This window comes from Aquila chrysaetos, chromosome 13 (assembly GCF_900496995.4).
Source record: "Aquila chrysaetos chrysaetos chromosome 13, bAquChr1.4, whole genome shotgun sequence".
NCBI classification, from domain to species: Eukaryota; Metazoa; Chordata; class Aves; order Accipitriformes; family Accipitridae; genus Aquila; species Aquila chrysaetos.
In genome coordinates, this window is record NC_044016.1 from 19,488,694 (window position 1) to 19,501,817 (window position 13,124).

General features: G+C 40.5%; 1 long non-coding RNA gene across 1 annotated transcript in view; it reads right to left on the minus strand.

Moving 5' to 3' along the window:
* The window catches only part of LOC121233761, a 70,227-nt gene extending 67,906 nt beyond the window's left edge, over nucleotides 1–2,321 (minus strand). The window contains exon 1 of the long non-coding RNA XR_005933862.1: nucleotides 2,240–2,321. This is a non-coding gene — a long non-coding RNA (uncharacterized LOC121233761). The remainder of the gene's footprint in view (nucleotides 1–2,239) is intronic.
* Between the last annotated feature and the right edge of the window lie 10,803 nt (nucleotides 2,322–13,124).

Genomic DNA, 13,124 nt, shown 5'->3' on the forward strand with positions numbered 1-13,124 from the left:
CTATTACTGACCGCAACTGCTGCGAAGTGAGCTCCGGCCCCTCTTCGTGCTCTTGAGGTGACCCGCGCGTAGACGAAGGCAACGGAGGGTATATGCTAGGTATAATTTGTTCATGTTGAGCGGCGATATCTGGGGGCTGTTTTTTCCTAGGCAGATTTTTACTCGCTTCCTGATTCTGTAGGATTTCCTTTAAGTGTACGGTTAGGGAGGCTTGGGAACTGTCAGATGGCTGATTAATATCAGCAGTCCCAGGGAGTGGAGCAGAATTCAAGGGCGCAGGAGCAGGCAGACAAGCTCTGGGAAAGCCAAAAGTTTCTCCCGCTGCATTATGTTTTTCTCCCCGCGTTTCCCCTTCGCTTGTGGTTGAAGAGAGCACAGCAAAAGCAGACGCAGACGCTTTACGATCTGCTTTCATTTCTTGTAGAGTTGTCTTAACTAATTTCCATAAAGTTGCAAGACCTTTAACTTCTTTAGACCTGTCACTAATTTCATCCCATAGGGAGGTTCCGATAGCTTCTACAATCTGTCTATCCACATTAATCACTTCCGAGTCTGCCTCGTCCGAATCAATCAGATGAGAAACGGCCCCCCCTAACTCCTCCGTCTCTCGTGGAGTAACAGGCAGGGGGATACTTTCAGCGCCAGCGACCCGGCTGGGTATAGGCAAAGGCTGTGTCTGTACAGACGTCTCAGCACTAGCAGAAATGGATGCTCGGGGGGGTAGAGACAGCTGCGTAGAAAATCTTCCTCTAACTGCAGTGGGATAGGCTGACGCGGCTGACATGGAGGCATCAGAAGGGGTCACGGCCGCGCAGACAGCAGCGGCTGCCTGCCGTTCCACCCTCATTGCCTGCAGCACATCCCGAACTACCTTCCAGTGCGTTGCGTATTTGATTGCTTCCTTTGTCTTATCTCCCCCGGCGCTAATAGTGTCCCACAGCGCCTTGCCTACATCGTCCCAAGTCACTACTTCAAATGCAACATTTATACTCGGAATAAGTTCTCTCTCCCAAGCCCATAAAAGTAACTCCTTTATAATGGAGTTATCACATTTCAACCCTCTCGTAGAGAGAATATGTTGAAGGAGGTTTAGGACCGCTTCTTGCTCTTTGTCCAACCCCATCTCCTTCTCTGACCGCTCACCTGATTAGGGCGAGATCCACCAGGGTAAGATTCCCCTATTCCGCCGCGCGCGCGGTCTTTGTCAGCCCCAGCTCAGCTGGTCATCCTGCCGGGACAGCAGGGATAATTTTGGCCGGCTTCTCCACTCCCTCTCTCCGTCGGCTCTCGTTGAAGAATTCAACACCGATCCGAGGGTCCCTGTTCGGGCGCCAATTGCGGAGGCACAGGACAGCACACACAGACCAATGTGATCAGGTGAAGTCCACTTTACTAGAGCATCAGACATCATTTTATACATTAGTTACATCTGTACATGCGTTTAGCTATTTTACTATTGGTTGCACACATTATTCACGCGCTGTCCACGCGCCCAGTTACACTTAATGATTGGTTATATCAACACTGTACATGCGCATAAACATAAAACATAATTGGTTATACTAACTAAAACATACAAGACTTGTCTCAGTCTAATTGGTCAAGATAAACTGCCGAAGTGAGGTTGGTTGTGCCAAGTTCTCTTTATCGTGGAATGCGCACCTGTGTTTTTCTAATTGGTATCTTTCTTATTTTTGTCTTCTGTTTATTCTGTTCAAGGCCTTCTAAAGGCGTCTGGAATGCTCTTGTGATCATTAGCTAAAAATGTTCCACAACATGCACGTGAATGGAAAGCCAAGAAAAGAAGTATGTAAGACAGAGACCAACTTGTGCATAAACTACTGACAATTTTTTTTTTAGGTCAAAACTTAGAACATTTGTAGCCATCAGAGCTCCTTGTCTCTAAACTGGCTTCTCAGCAACAGTAAAGGTGCGAGTTTGTGACATGGCCACCTACAACAGCAATGGACTCATCTCAACAATCCTCCAAGTCCCTTCCTATCCTACTAAATTTCTTAGGGAAAATTTCCAGCCAGCTTTCCCTCTCCCCATTTCGTTTTTTTTCCCTCTGACAAGTATCCCTGTGATTGTTGGAGGTCATAGCAATCTTAAAAGGAGACAAAGAGGTGCTAGCAGGCAGTGAAACACAATTATAAAACTCTAGTAATCACAATAAGCTGGAGTTACTTGGGAAGATAAGCAGAGACAGAAATCCTGGTGGCTTTTGTTTTGGTCTTACCTCTGTTGCAATAAATCTGCACATTCTCATTCTCCAGACTCTCAGTCTGCATGTGAATTGAATAAAGTCTTTGTAAACTTCCTGAGGCTGAGTTAATATCCTAATCATAAATAAATTAGGAGGACTAGGGCCATATCCTTCCTATTAATCCAAGGACAAACTTTTTTCTTCATTTGAGCTGGAGCAAAATTGGATCAAAGGGCTCAGTACTTTGTACCCTTGTTCACTCATGCAGTCATTTACCCATGCGAGATGACTGCAAATTATTGTACAAGGGAGAAGTCAGTGATGAACCAACTGCTTGGATTATATTTTCTAGTTAAAGGACTTTCTGTTCCCCCTCAAACATCAATTGTATTAACAGAGTGAGCCGTTAAATGGTTTAGTTTGTCTGAAATAGCAGATGAACTGACTGCTGAATTGCCTTTTTCCAAGGGGAGCATGTTGCATTAAAAATTTTTCTGAAGTCTGAATTTTTATGGGAAATTTCTGAGAAAAAGCTTAACATTATTTTGTTATATTTTGCATATTTTTTGCAAATATGCAAAAAAAAAAAGAGGAAATATATGGCAGGAAAAATCTGCAAACACTCACAACATTTGAAGTGTCAATACAGAAATGAACAGACCAAATACTCTCTCAAGGCGCTCAAGTTTACAGACTGAAGATGACAGGCTAGAATGAGCCAGAGATCAGAATGTTTCATTCAATCCTACAGCTATGTTTTGTCTTGATAAAGTAAAATAGGCTTAATTTGGTTTTGATTTTCCTTGCATATTAATCACCTTAAACAGAGTGCTTTATTATGGCTATGTTCTAGATTATAATTTTCTATGCCAGTCAAATGTTTTGACAGTACAAACAAACTACATGGAAGTTTCCAGAACATTTCTTTATGATGACTCAGTATTAGTGATTTACAGAAAGTGGAGCCACTCCAGTTAGGTGGAAATACAGGGATTGTCACCAGGTCCTGCAGGTTTGGGGGTCATTCCTTTTTTTCATTTATGTCTCTTCCCCACCACCTCCCTTGCCATTCTTCCATCATACAACTTGCCAAGTCAGAACTATGTTCTTCAGGATGCGTACTGTCTCCTCTGATATGTGTGTAAAGCCCAGGTCTCTATGGGCATAGAGTGCTTTAGCATGAGGACTTTAGTATGACTTTCCCTGTGACAGGATTTTAGTAGGACTTGTACTCTTGCTTGTATCCTTCTGCTCATGTGAGAGTTCTGTGTGCTGCAACCGTGAACCAAAGAGGTCAGTCTCTTTCTGTTTTCCCAGAATATGTCCAAATACCTACTTGATGGCAAATACAAACCCACAGTCTAAGGACCTGCAGGCTGATGTTCCATGGCAGGTCTAGACTGCAAGGTGATTAGATCATTTTCCTAATGCAGGAAATGAAGGGTTCAGACATCTGCATTCTGTTCCCTATCCTTGACTCATGCACATCTAGCTGTTGCAGCAGTGAAGCGTTAGGATACACATTGTGTCTGTGACCGTGCTTTGGCAGTTTCTCTTCAACACTACTTCTTCATCACCGCTAGGAGCTAAATAAATGAAATACTGGCACAGTTAACAAGTGGGCAGATGGTGCACCTGCACTGTGGGCCAGGAGCTGGAGGATCCCATCTACCAGATTAAAATGATGAGAGAAGGCAGAAGCAAGCACAGACAGTAAAATTAAACAAGTATTCCTATTTCACTTCTTAATGAGGACTAACTGGTCTATGTTAAAGCTATCTTGTCACTCCTTGCAAAACTACATCAGCAGCAGACAACAAGCACAGTGCAGAGATTCCTGTGCTAGCAATCAAGTGGTAGCTCCAGAAACAGAACAATTTAATCAGGGTTTTGCTGCATGCACACAAATTATCTTTGTTAGGATGCAGGTGTTGTGGCACTGTGTTTCTCTTGATCTGAGCTGGTACCTCTGCAGATCTAAGCAGTGTACTGTCTGATTGTATCTGCTCCACTAGCTTCAGCTTAGCAAGGTCCTGGCCCTGCTTCGTTGTGCAGTATAGATAGTTGTCCAGCTTGAAAATAGTAGAGTTACTCCCTGGAAACCTTGCTGACACCACAAGCTGCTTTTTAAGCCAGTTATCCTTCTTAAGATGTGTAAACTGAAAAAGGAATTTCTCTGGACTGCCAAGAAATGAGGCATAGACTTGCTTTTATATTCATCCCAAAGTTCAAAATTCAGTACTGGAGAAGCAATCTGAACTATGTAGGTTTCCTTGATACCGAAAAGCTGGTCGAAGAAACTCTCTAAGACCTGTTTTGGAGTTTTAGAAAGCAGGAATTCTTTATTGCAGCACTGGATGCACGGGGGATAATTCCACCTAGCGTGCATGCCACAGCTTTAGCATTAACAGGTTATATAGAATAACTAATTGCATATTAATCAGATTAGTATTCATATACATAAATATAATTGCAACTGATTATCTTAGTACTGCCTACATCCGATCATGCGCAATGAAGGATCCATTTGAGTCGAAGGGCTGCTTTTGCAACCACCAACCCATTTGAAGTTCTTGTTGGCTGTCCTTGAAGTCTTTGTTCTTGTCCTTGTTCTTTGATCTTGAAGCTTAATGCAGTTTCAATCACATGTGGTCAGTTTCAACATTGTTCTCATCTAATGTACAGGTACATCTAGTCATAAGAGCAAAGAACTGCAAAACTTATGAGTAAGTACTAATTAATCACTTGACTAGACTTTGTAATTATCTCCCCGGTTACCCTTTGTCTATTGTTTCAACCATAATGTTAATATATGATCATTTATCAAATCTCACTTGCACAGTCACCTAGCAGCAAACCAGTTTTCATAGAAGGTACAAGATATTAAAACCATAAAAGTTTGAACAAACCACATGAAATGTATGGACATATGCTATCATCCTGTTGTCCATAACTTTGCCAAAGACCAAAGAAAAAGTGTATAATAGAGCTCATACAAGTGAGTGAAAGTAAAATAAATTAGGTTACTATAATGAAATGTAAGGATATGATCAGACTAATTAAATCAATGTTCCTTAGAAAACTGAAGGGAAGAAGGGAACCAGGAAGGAAGTTATTTTGTTTAGTTACCAGTCCTTGTTACTACATAGAGTTATTAACTGTCATTGGGACTGGTGTATATATTCTAGCCAAAGAAAGCTACAGGGAGAGTCAAATAATTTCCAGACTGGAATTAATGTTGCAAGTGCAGCCTTCTGAAATTACAGGTAATGAGGTTATAAACAATCCCTTTTGCCAGATGCAGAGTTGCACACAAGAGAAAAATCCAGTTAGAAGAGATATCACTTGTTCAGGTGACAGTAGCAGGACATATCAGGATTGCAATCAGAGATCCTAACCAATGAAATACATGAACATCTGATCTTTCAGAAAGCAAAGCTGTCCAAGGTGGGTGTTATTTTTTTCTGTAACTGTGAGTATCTGTTTCTGCTCACTAATAGATTCTCATGTGTAAACACATTTCTCTCATTCCCCCATCCCAGGTGCAAAGCAAGCAGATGGGAGGGAAGGAATTTAAAGCTCAGGGGATTAGAAAAAAGGAGGCTAGAGAAGGAGGTGGACAGTAGGACAGGTGGGCAGAAGTTCAGAGAGGAATTTAAGAGAATCTAAAAGATAAGAAGGCAAATAAACACCGAGAAAGACACATATGTAAGAGAATGAAGTAAGAGTGCGCAGAGAGAGATACCAAAACTAGGGCTATTTTTTTTTGTCCCTAAGTACTTGATTTTGTAACTTTAACATAGGGATTGGCTGTGGAGAAGAATACTCTATAATTCTGTTATTAAACTTTAGCAGAGGGAGGGGGACAAAAAGAAAATAAAGGGGAATACCATTATCCCACAGGGTGTTGATTCCCAACAGTGGACATCTGAAATTACACAGCAGTAATTTAATGTTTCTCTCTCTACCTTGGGACTGATGGTCTTTCACCTATTCCCTTCCTGTCTTAAATACTCTCACTGTTTTTCAGAAGGTACTATGTTGCACTGCAGAGGCAGCTGCAGTTATGTGGAGGAAAAAATCTCTTATTAAAGCAGGCTGGAATTTTAGTGGAACAATTATACTGTTTAATTGAAAAGGTACAAAATCATTCTAGAAACTTAAGGTCATGCAGGTTTTAAGAGTGTTTGGCTCCAGGCTTCTTGATTGTAGGTGTCATTTTCAGCTGTATCTGAAATTTAAGGTAAACTTCTCTTCTATGTCCTTGTTTCATCCTTCTTTTTCTCTCCATTTTCTGCCATTCTGTGTTTATCCAAAGTGCTCAGTCTTCCTCATGGGTATCACGAGTGCTACATGTGGAGATGAAGGACTTGCACAATAGCAAGACTGACAGGCCAGTACTGACAAATGTTATTGGATGCCTTTTGGAACAGAAAGATTTCATCAACATAAAGTTATTTTCTTCTGTCAGAGGAAGAAACAAACTTGTAAACAGCAGCAACACAAAAATCCTTGAATCTAATTGCCAAGCTTTTAAAAAAATAAAAAAAAAAGAAAAGAAAAAGAAAAAAATTAAAAAAGAAAAAAAGTAAAGGCATTCCACTGGCTAAGATGAAAAGACTTTCCACCAAACAAACTTCATTCAGGCCAGCATCATATCAGCCTGTTCCACTTTTGTGTTTTATTTTATAATTAATTTTCTTTACACCCACAGCATTTGAAGTTGAAATAACTGGGTCAGGAGACCAGATTTGCAAGGCTGGGATACTAATGAATACACTATCCATGAGGAAATACAAGGCCAATACAGTGTCCTACATGCCTTTTTCCCATGAAATAAATAACCCATCTCATTTCCCCACAACAGAGTATTTCAGAGGCCCAGTGGTTAGCCAGTCACAAGGTCTGAGCAATTACCACTGTAGTGAGTGGAAAGTTTTAGAGGAGTAGCTACTACAGAAAATAAGGCTTACGACCTCTCAAATGTAGTGGGCATAGTTGTCATAACGTTTGAAACCTCCAACCTGATGGCTTCTCTGAGGTTAGATTGAGTGCCATTGTTCAGACAGCTGCCTCTCAAGGGCTGGATTTTCTGCTACCTTACGAGCTATTTGTAATCATGGATGTGAAGGTGAGTGGCAGGAACCAGGAGAGCAGAATTTTCTTCTCTAAAGATAGCATCTCAGGCCCACTTTTCCATCACCTAAGTAACTAAGCAATGCACAACAAAGTAATGATCCTCTGTCCTAAAACTCAAATAAAGTTCTTCCAAGGCATTGTCACATTTTCACCTTTTTTGGAAACACAGCTTAGAAATTGGCAATATGGAAGACATTGGGAAGAGGAGATGAGAGAACAGAGTGAATCTGCAAACACCTCTTTTCTGTCTTTCTTTTACAAGATGATAGCCGAAGACGTGAAAGAGGGAAATATTCAGTGAGATTTGGTTTGCTTAATCACAATTCTTTATTGTGATTTGCAAGAACTGAACAGAACTGAAGTGCCCAGAGATCTGAAATGACAGAGAGAGAAATATCTGTGGGATGCTAAATTTGGAAGTGACTTAACAGTATCTGAAAAAATAGTCTTTGATATAAGCATCTACAAAACAAAAATGCCAACAGCCCACAAAGATACCCTGATGTTTTTATTGTTCTATTTTGTTTCATTCCATTTTCTGCCTTGTGACTTTCTAACTTGACAAAGTTCTTTGGATACAAATTAACTTTCTCGGAGTGCTGTTTGTTACAGTTTCACTTACCTTGATGGGATGCTTAACAGACTTGAAGTTGGCTTGTTTCAGCTAAATAAGCCAAGAAATAAGCAGAAAATAAATCCTATCCTAGGTAGACTAAGAACCTGGCTATAAACACTACCACCTAGTTTTGAAAGGGACAAGACAGGTATACTTTAGAGCCTTGACAGAACTTAATCGACTTCCAAGTCACATCAAACTCTTCCAGCACAAAAAACAGTCTTGAAGGTCTGTGATCTTGCTTGTTGTTTTGTTGGGATGTGGAAAAGGTTTTTTTGTTGTTATTGATGAAATTTCTTGCTTCAAAGCAAATTAAATAGAAAATACTAGTCATATTTCATAAGATCATATGTTCAGCTGTTTAACTAAATTAATTGCTGTTCCAAATACAGGGACTAATTTCAGGAGAGCAAGACAGCACCTGTATTGGAAAAGAGGCGGGGGGGTGGGGGTGGGTGGGTGGGTGGGGTGTTTGTTTGTAATGCTTAAGGACAAAGCCTGTGTAAGGCCATTTGGAGTTTATTTCTTTTCTCCCCATCTGAAGACCAATACATTTCTCTTGAGAAGGGAAGGCATAATTCCTTCTCTTAGAGTAGATGAAGACCAAGAACTGGATCTGCACTTTGAGGAAAAAGAGAGATCATGGTTTGTTTTGTCCAAAATACAGCTGAATTCTCATGTCTGAGAATCATTGCACTGACCCAGTGTCTTATGCCTGGAGTGTCGGTGGTGCTGATACCAAAGGCACCATCACATACCACCAATACAGTTAGCTTCACTCTGTAAAGTTAAGCAGGATTTCTTTAACATGGAAAGGAGGAATAAGAGTTACTCATGGGAGGAGAGGGGAGGGCATCAGGAGTCCAGGTCATCTATAGGAAAGGAAAAAGAAGTCTCCTGGTGTCTTCTAACACTCAGATACCTCCTTTTACCATGTCCTTGAGTTCAGTCAAATATGAAAAAAAGTAGGCATGTTAACAGGCTAACCCCAAACATACAACTGGAGCTGCCTGGGGCAGAATAAGCCCACAGAGAGTTACTCTGAGACAATGTACGACTTTGTCTAAATTTTCCTTTGGTTATGCCTGTGTCACCCTTATTAGATGAGGATCTTCTGTGTCACTATATTCATTCTTCTCACAGTTCTCAGGAACTAAACATGATAAGCACCCAGTTAGACCAGCAAAGTTGTTGTGGTCAGCCCATAAACAGCCTTTTTACCAGGAATGTTGCATAAAGGGTGGAACTGTGCAATCCTGCTCCAGATAAAAAAAAAGCTCATCAGCTGTCCTGCACAGAACTTCTAGATAAAAAACAGGAAGGCACAAAGTGCTACTGTTCCTCAATTGTGTAATGCTGAAGTCATGGTTATGATATTTCGTGTAAAGGAAGGAAGCCAAGAGAGAAGGGTATGGTCATACATAAATGATAAGTTCAACCTCACAGCAAAACTCTTTCTCCTGCTTGCTTGCTTGCTTCCTTCCTTCCTCCTTTCCTTCCTTCTCCTTCCTTCTTGCCTCCCTCCCTCCCTCCCATCTTGCCTGCCTTCCTTCTTTCCTTCCCTCCCTTCCTTCCTCCCTCCCTTCTTTATTTCCTTCCTTCCTTCCTTTCTCCCTCCCTCACTCCCTCCTTTTCTCCTTTCCTCCCCTTCCTTCCCTTCTTTTCCTCCTTCCTTTTTCCTCTTTTCTACTTACACCAGCCTCTGGGTTTTATGCATTTCTTAGTTCCCTTTCTGTAATATGGAAGAGTAAATGTAGACTTAGCTTTGATGTGTAGGATCAGTCAGATTCCTTGGTATTGTACAGCCAATTACTCTAGATACTTCTAGATACTTCTCAAACAAAGAATGCCAAAAATTTCATCACTATGAGTTTAGTAACATTAAATGAACATTTTGTCTTTTCTTACTGTTGTGAGTAGAAAAACTGGACTACATCAAATAAAATACAGCAAAGGAGGAGGGTAATAAGATGAGGGAGGAGAGCGTTTCTCCAGCACACAGAAGGTAAGGAAGGATAGGAGAAGACAGTATTGACACCTATTTTCTAACCAGCCTGGCTGCTTCCATGCCAATGATTTTCAGACCAATTTGATTAGAATGGCTGGTCTTGTTCTGATTTCTTCTGAGTCTGTTGTTTTTGTGGCAGCCTTGGAATGGGTATTTACAAAATCCCTATTTGTAACACTGTGGTTTTTTTGACACATGCTTTTTATTTCCATGGGAGCAGTATGTCCTAGAGACCTGTATATGCTATTTTGTGCCAGCTACCAGGAAGAAATACCAGGAAGGCTCTCATGCCTCTTTCTAATGAGGAAAGCAAACTATAACAGAAGCCTCTGCTGTATCAGCATCCTAGGATTTCTCAAGTGTAGATAAGAATAATTATGCAGTAGTGTGCTTTGAACTGAAAAACGCTATGATGCTCATGAGCAAGTGTGAGATGTCCTAAGCTAGTCATTCGTACCTCACATATGCCCTGAAGTTTAACAGTGAATCTCTATCCTTGTGGTAGTTTCTTTAAAGGAGTGCCTATGTTGCTCACTAGTAACAAATGCAGAGAAGAACGATGTTCTGCTCTTGCAAGAAAGAGACAAAACAATCGGTGTGTCTTTGTAAAGTCTAACAGTTATTTCGTGCTCAGTTGGCAGGAAGCTGGACACAAAGGCTTTCCCTTGGCTTGCACTAGACTAAGCACTCCTGCAGTCTTTCGTAACTGCAGTCCCAACACAAGCCCTGGCTATGTTCCATCGCCACGTGAGGACAGGATCAGGTCTTCCACTTTGCCCTGGTTTTTGTTCAGGGATGTAGCCCAATGTTTCAGAAAGATGTTGAGAAACTCTTAACGGATGCCTAGTTTGGACAATGAGGCAATCGTGATCAGTGTGGCAGATCCATCCGGCTCACATGCTGTGCTCTCTGCTGAGACTTTTTAATTATTATTTCATTATTAACATATCTTTAAAACTTTGTTCAGTGCTTATTTGAAGCATGAATAGGACTGGAAGTAGTCCAGCACTTTGCATTTTCATACTGTTCTGGGATAGGCTCACAGAGGACGCTGGTACATGGACTGGACTCTGCCCTTCAATTGCCCATGTGGGTGTAAAGCTCCTTGGCAGGCACACAGACTTCTACAAGTGGCACAGTGCAGAGTCTCTTCAGGAAAGTTAGTTAATCTCTGTACGTCCAAGAGTGCTGAATGAGACCTGTAAAGCGTTAAGCGTGAATTCAGCAAAATCTTGAAACAAATGAACAGCTAAATAAGACATGGCTAATCTAGGCTCCCTGTAAGTCAGAAAGGAAGGCAGCAGCAGGAAGGGCAAGAAATTTCTTTCTTTGGAATTTGGACTACAGAATTATTCTGTGCCAAACACAAGTGAATGTCTCCATAATGTCTGGAAGACAACTGAAAGACCAGTGGCAACAGTTTCTGTGGATCCTAAAATTCCCTTGAGTAACTGTCTTGAGCTTCACTAGAGTGACAGTGGTCTCTGCAGCTAGATGTAGATGGGTATTATTTTGCCATGGTAGAATAGCACACGCAACTTTGGTTACAATGCAAGGGCGTGACACCGCGCAGCATCTTTGCCTAAATATACAAACCTCAAATCTTTAATTCCTTACTGAGTACTGGTTCTTCAGATAGCTGCTGAGAAAAGCAAAGAATCAAACCTTCAGCTGCTGTCTCAGGTGTGCAAAAAACCTTACTCTTCATGACCTATGACATGACATGACTGTATCCCAGTAAAGTCAAAATGGAATCATCTCTTATGCAGATGCTCTTATTCCATTACATTTATTTTATGGTTTCATTTAATTCTGGGCAAGTGTTTCTGTCAACCAGCAGTAGCTACTTCTGAGAGTACAAGATTGCCTTTGGAGGTGTAAAAGCTGATTTTATGCTGGTTTGTATATTTATACAATCTGATAAAACTGGAAAAATACAAGGCTTTAAGTATGCAAAGATATTTCATTTCTTAACTTTCCTGATATGCTCAGCCCCACCATATTCAATTGGATTACAGATGTGAGTCAGGCTTCAGATAGTCTTTAAGTGAAATAAAATAACTATAGAACCACAGAACCAGACCCTTCAGTGTGGGTAAGAACATTTACTGGAGAAACATATTAGAGATCCTACAAATTTTTTTTTAATGCTGGTTAAGCAAATTATAATTTTTTTTCTCTTTCTGAGGTTGTAATAAATTTTGATCTTTATTCATTTTACATCTAATTAAACTTTTTTGTTCAAGTGAACTTGAAAGGTTCACTGATTGAACAATTACTGCATTTAATATGAAGCTAAAATGCTTTCTGTATTTCAGCCCTCATTATCACTTGCTGTTCAATTAAATTCAGGAAATCCTTTAATTACAGTTATTACAGTTCTACAGGGAGAAGTGATGCTTTATAAAGCTACTGTAAATGTAAACATCAAGCTTGCTTCTGCATCCTTTGAAAACTGTAATTAAAAACACTATTTTGCCTTGCTATCTTGCCTATTGTTTTCATCTGTGTGTATGTTACCTTGACATCATACTGATAAGAATAGTTTCAGAACAGATATTTGGCCACATCACAGGTCATTCAAGTCTGTGTTTCTTTTCAAATGGCTTCAGCTTTGGGAAAAAAAAAAAACAAACAACCCACAAAACAAACCAATGTTGCATTAAGTTTTCCTGTTAGTTTCTATCCAGCCTAAAGACTGAATAAAGTCTAAAGTCTAAATGCTTAAGACTGAATTGGACGGAAGAAGATGTGTTGCTACAGAGCAAAGATTTAAGTATAACTTTCTAAACATTTAAATCTGTACCAGCACATATAACTATGTCTAGAAATAACAGCTGACACAAGCAATTATAAGGCCCAGTTACTCACATATCAACGAGTACTGCACAGGTCAAACACCGAAGGCTTAAGACTGTGCAGAGACTCATTAACGTTTTTGCAACCATTTGTTGCAAATGCAAATACCCCTGACACAGCAATTTGGTAACGGAAAACAAAATTATTTAACTTAGAGGAGCTACCGTAGAAGCAGTATGGTGTATAAAGGTCTGAGTTTTACTCTTAACAGCTCCAGCAATACAACAGCTGCACAGTTCTAAGGCTAAGAGCAATAGAAGTCATTTAGGGAAACACATGTCCTTTGGAAGAGTAGC